The following is a 6,000-nucleotide window of genomic DNA, read 5'->3' as shown; positions in this document are numbered from 1 at the left end:
TCAGTCACACGTGAAAAGACATTGGCCATTCGACACGAGGACAGTCGATCATCCATGGACCGATGAGTGACCAAATTGCACGTATGGCAATAGCTGGGCTGGGCTCGCCTGCTCTGGCCCGCGCTCGAAGTCCCCCCCCCCCCTCAATAGCCGCCCCCCGCCCCTCTGTTCATTGGTATTGAAAGTCAGCCCGGCTGCCGGGGATTTCCAGAGGAAGTTTCTCTTTAACGTGGGCTGCAGCCGGGTTCTGTCAAGATGTCACAGCGCCGGGAACTCTTCGTGAATGGGTTGCTGAGAGGCCACGGCGGGCCGTTTCCACAACAGCGAAGTGGCCCTGCCTGCTGGGGCCAAATGAGTGGAGTGTGTTAACGTGCGTCGAGCCTCTGGTCCCCTTGTGCCCCGCCGACAGCGTCTGCCACGTGCGAGGACTTCGCCAGTTCAGCAGAGGGCACGCAGCAGCCCTGCCAGGTGATGGCGCTTTCCCCGGTCACCACTTTCTATCTATTCCTGTCAGAAAGGTTGTCTGTTGCCAGTATAAGCCAACACACATGAGTGCATGCTGCTGTGACACGTTTTAAGGGCACTTTGTACTATTCCAAGAAAATGTAGAACAATACACACAACGTGCATCATATACACATAGAGAGGTTCACAAAATCACACACACCACACCACAGGGTACACCCATTGAAACAACTGTCAAAATGGCAAAACGCTGTGCATGCCTGCATGTATATAAACACAACTAGACGCATAGACCATTTTCACTTAAAAGCAGTGAAACACTAAACCGTTAAGATATGAATAGCCTTCTACATTGCGGCCAATCACCACCGAAGACGTTTCAAAGCGCCTGGGCTTGTCTGTGAAAAAAAGAACACATCTTTGCATAACTGACCCACGAGTGTTCACTTTATGAATTTGAGATTCTCTAGACATGCATGTATATAATTGCATACATAGGTCGTATGTATGTGTAAACCTATCTATAATTGGGTGTGGTGTATCTGCGTTTGTGTGTGTCTATATATATTTGTATATCGGGTAATAGTGGATAGGAACTAATTACATGTTCCAAATTAATTCCATAAACAGCTTTAATACGATTTTTTATTTAATTTTTTTTTGTTAGTTGGAAAATGTTTTTCGAAATTAGTGGCCAGTTACATATATCATGATAGAAAGTTGTCAAATAAAATCAAATGAAATTGTACTTTATTGTTTTTCGTTATAACAACACCTTTACAATAATTAAATGCAACAACACTCGCTTTAATTATAATAAGCACACTAAATAACAATCCTAAAAATCTTTGCTAAAACATAAAACAATAATATCCGTGAATATGCATTTACTAGTCGTAAAAAACATTCCTATATAAAAATATAACAACACTTGAGAACAATACTTAAACAAGCATTTGCAGAGCCAACAGTTTTGGTTTGCGAACAGGCATCGCACCAGATTTTGCAGGCACTGCCAGAAGGGCACTTCAGTGTCCTTGCCCAATGAGTTGTTAAGTGCTCCATTGCTTCCCAAAGCTAGGTCTGCACTCAATGAGTACCCTAATAATACAACTAAAAATGCTATCTAGCTGATACAACCGACGTTGCCCGGGTTATTATTACGTGAGAACAACATAGAGATTCCTGAGCAGCATGATGGCTGACATGATGGCTGACATGATGGCGATGGTGCCAACAACTATGGCCCTAAAGTTCAATATTACTAAAGTACATGTTTATTGTAAGGCTTGTTTAGAAACAACATTATTTGTTTCCCTTCCCGGTTTAAGGCTTCGTCGGCAGGCACCATCTCACAAAAAAACTCTGAAAAAGTGATTCCACCTGATGCAGCAAAAGATTTTGTTTCCCTTCCCAGTGAAAATGGTTTATGGCATTGTAAGGCTTGTTTAGAACCAACATTTTTTGTTTCGCTTCCTTTCATATTGTTTACGGCTTCACCGGCAGGTACCGCCTCGCAAAAATCCTCTGGAAAAGTAATTTCACCTGATGTGGCAAAAATGTGTAAACTTCTGGAATGCTACCTGCATTCACCTTCGCATCTCAGGTGTATTTGCCTCTCAGTCTTTTTTTGTTTCTTTTTTTTAAATTTATTTTTATTTATTTGATTTAATTGTCTAGACAAAAAGACCATTTTTACAAAAAGAATTTCACTATTCCTATCCACAAGAAATGTCAGTTTTATCCAATTCTCCACTAAGCTTCGCCTTAGAGATAAGGGAAGTGTTCCTGTGGTTTGTTCTTTATCTACTGTTGTTCTCTATTAGGCCTATCTGTTTGAAGAAACCGACAACGGCTATCACCCAAGTCGTTTTTTCGCCTCCAAGGCAGGCGAGACCACCATTCCTTTTCCTCGTAGACATAGGCATCTTCCATAGGGTGATTTAGCCAGCTGCGTCATTCTCTGTTTAGGCCAGGACACAATAGCAAGAGATGTTTTGAGGTTTCCACCCAGATAGTGGACTCACAGAACCGGCAGAGGTTTGACTTCGAAAGCCCTCTTATGAATTGAATCTCGTTGGTGTTCATGAGGTTTAGTCTGATCCTCAGAAAATGTTGCCGCAGACGTAGATTTGGGCATTTAAATAGGTATGATGGAATTTCATTGAGTTTTCTAGGTCTTGTTGGGATGTCTTTAGTGATGTTCAACCTCGTCCAGAGTTTCTATCCAATCCATTTCCAGTAATTTTTTATTCACCTTTTGACGATTCTGGATTAGCTCTTCTTCTGAACTGATTATCCATTCAAGAATGGTCCTATTGATTTATTTCCAATCAATGAGCATTTTGTTCTTTTTTTCCTCCATTTCGATATTGATAATGTTAAACAGGAATTTGCGCTGTGCTTCTAAAGTTTTCCTGTAGAGCATAAGTCCATTCCTTTCAACAGATGTTTTAATGGATGATGTGCCCAATTCCCTGCAGATTAGTACCATGGGCATCGACTGGGCAGGTTCAAGACTCTCCTCCAAAACCGACCTTCCAATCTCTTCCAAAGTGCCTTGGGCAGGAGTGGCATAGCTTCAACTCCATACGTTATGGTGGGGGCTATTTTAGCTTTGAAGAAATCGATTATCGGTTTTAGAGAAAAGCAGCCAAATTTCAGGTTGATCACTTTGGATTGTGCAACCAGGGAGGGGATTTTGCCTTCCAGAAATTCCTGCACTGGGTGTTCATTCTTGCTATTATTTAGCATGATTCCCAAATACTTGAAGCTTTTAACCGTCTTGAGCTTACATCCCTCCACAAAAAGACTTAGTGACTTTTGAGCAGATGCACATTTGCTCAGGGTCATGCTTTTTGTTTTGTCTTTATTTAGTTCCAAGTTATTGTCTTTTAGATATGAAATAAGATTAGAAGAGTTGTCTTTGGAGACCTACCGCCGTCTGGTCAATAAGAATGATGTCATCCGCATAGAGGATTCTTGATATTAATAAATTAACAATTGTCGGTGGAAAGGTTCGTAGCCCATTCTGTGAGTACTTATAGTCCGCTGTATAGGCATTGTACAACGCCTGGGCTAACGGGCATCCCTGTTTGACACCTCGAACCATTGGTATCTCTTTGGACAGGAGACCTGCTTTGTTCAATCTCACTCTCATTGATGTTGAAGTGTAGAGTGATTTGATTGGTCCAAATGTTGATTCGGGGCAGCTATGATGGTTCAGTTTGTCCCAAAGCTTTTCTCTATTGACCCTATCAAAGGCCTGGGTCAAGTCGACAAATACTAGGTGTATCGCAGGCTTTCCTTCCAAGACCTTTGATTTGAGGGCACTCAACAAGAGAATATTAGCTGTCGTGCCCATTCCTTTCATGAAACCAGTCTGTAAGGGGTCTGAGAAATTCGATTCCTTTGTCCTTTGTTTCCCTTCCCAGTGCACATGGTTTACGCCTTCGTCGGCAGGCCACAAACCCACAAACAAATGTTGACTTTTGTTGAAACCCGGGGAATGTCCAGAGGGCCCTAACAGGTAATTGTGCACAATTTGGTGCAGATTGGGGAAACGGTGTGGAATTGTATAGGGAACATGCACAAACCCACAAACCACACCCAAATATGCACTCTTGTTGACATCTGGGGAAAGGGGTGGGGTTTCCAGATATCATGCAGCCAGTTATGTCCAGAGGGTCCTAACAGGTGACTGTGCAAAATGTGGTGCAGATTGGTGAAACAGTGTGGAATTGTATAGGGAACATACGCTTTTCCACAAACCCACAAATCCACACATTTTCACATTTATATATATATATATATATATATATATATATATATATATATATATATATATATGATAATACTTGGCCTTAAGATGGCAACAGCTGGCAAATGGTGTTAGTGCCTGATTATATTATAGCTGTGCCTGGCAAAGGCTTATCTAATCCCCATAAAAGACCCACAACCGTTGGTTTTGACAGCACTTCTTATGCACAAGGGCTCAGTACATGGAAAAGATGCAAGCACACACCCACTGCTGGGGGTGAAGACACACTTGTTTAAGACATGTTCATTACACCAGAAGAAGCTGGTCTGTGGCTGCCATTATGCCCTTACCTTTCAGAAGGCTGGTCAGAAAACACAGAGATAGCTCAAAGAGACCCCCATGGGATGTGTTTTGGGTATGGAGGGACAAGTAGAGCCGGGTGTGACCATATGGGCTAGCATACCCATTGGCGGTCCATGGATGGCTATGGTCCAAACACTTGCATGCATTGTGTCCCTCCTCACAAACCATACCTCGCATATCTTCACTTTCCATGCCAATCGTTTCGGCTTATAGGCAGTGATTACAGTGCCAGCTAGAAGATAAAACTACAACTGTGATCCAGAGTGTCCATTTTATCTAAGAATTGCCAGCGATCTAGTGTAACTTGTACATTCTATCCTTCTGACAGTATGCGCTTAGTCTTGCGGCTCATCCTTACTCCACTGGCTTTAAAATAGGGTTTCAGAAACATAACTCGGCTGAAATAATGGCATGACCAGCAAAGAAGCCATGATCAACATTTCCACTTCATACGCTTCCTTTCCTTTCTTGGCCTGATCTTAGCCTACTTAGCCTACTTCCTGGTCTGCCAACTCAGGAGGAAATTAAAATAAGGCTGAAACCCGGGTAAATTAAAAACTAAGTAATATTCCTTCAACGATTTCAACCTACTTGCTTCCCCCAATCTTCCTTGATTGATGCATTATCAACATATTCCTTTTATCTTATTTCCTTTACCGTTTACTATAGCAAAGTCATGCATCTCTAGCCCAGTCTTAATCAATACCTCTATTAAGGGTTCTCGCCACACTGCCACCTGAGCTCGTCTATGCTGGGATCCTAGGAGATGGCATGTCTTAGCTCTGGACCTTACTGGGGAGTCTACTCATTTCCTAATGAAAAGGGCCCTCCTTGTCATTGCAACTTAAACATAATTCCAATCTTAATGCTGCCGCTGATGTAGAGCTCGAAGTCCAGTAGCGTTTCTCCACAAAAAAATCCATAAATGTATCCAAACTTTTGCTCATCTTGGGGCAGATCCAAATCATAAACCCATATGATATAACTACCATTGCTTATATAATATATGCTTTCCTCAGCAGCCTGAGCAGAAGTCCTCTCTATAAACTGATACAAAATTCAATGGCCCATGCAATGCTAATTTAGGTTTATTGGGTACTGCATTGAGATGTGCCTCCCATCTCAGATCACACGCTAATCCTGAGACGCTGCACAAATGTTCCTGCTCCAGCATACCCATCTCTATGATAATTCAAACCAATTTCCTGCTGTTCAAAATCACCATTATTCTATTTGTCCTTTTATTCATTAAAATATTGTGATTTTTTCATCACAGGGCTAACCTTTACAATTCTTTGCAGATTGATCACTTTTTGATCTAAAAGAACAGTCTTGTCTGCAAACATGTAGATGCAATAGAGAGACCCTCTATCTTAGGCTAGAAGCATCATCTCACCGTTAAGATAGAGGGA

The 6,000-nt window shown here is 42.0% G+C and overlaps 1 protein-coding gene across 1 annotated transcript in view; it reads left to right on the top strand.

The window, feature by feature from the left end:
• Window positions 1–202: 202 nt before the first annotated feature.
• Window positions 203–6,000, top strand: part of LOC138566911 (TNF receptor-associated factor 3-like) — a 515,375-nt gene continuing 509,577 nt past the window's right edge. Inside the window, exon 1 of the mRNA XM_069644644.1 lies at window positions 203–468. The gene's annotated coding sequence lies outside the window, so the exon portion shown is untranslated. The remainder of the gene's footprint in view (window positions 469–6,000) is intronic.

This window comes from Ambystoma mexicanum, chromosome 2p, assembly GCF_040938575.1.
Source record: "Ambystoma mexicanum isolate Mex_15411 chromosome 2p, UKY_AmexF1_1, whole genome shotgun sequence".
NCBI classification, from domain to species: domain Eukaryota; kingdom Metazoa; phylum Chordata; class Amphibia; order Caudata; family Ambystomatidae; genus Ambystoma; species Ambystoma mexicanum.
This window is presented reverse-complemented; position numbering and strand designations above follow the sequence as displayed.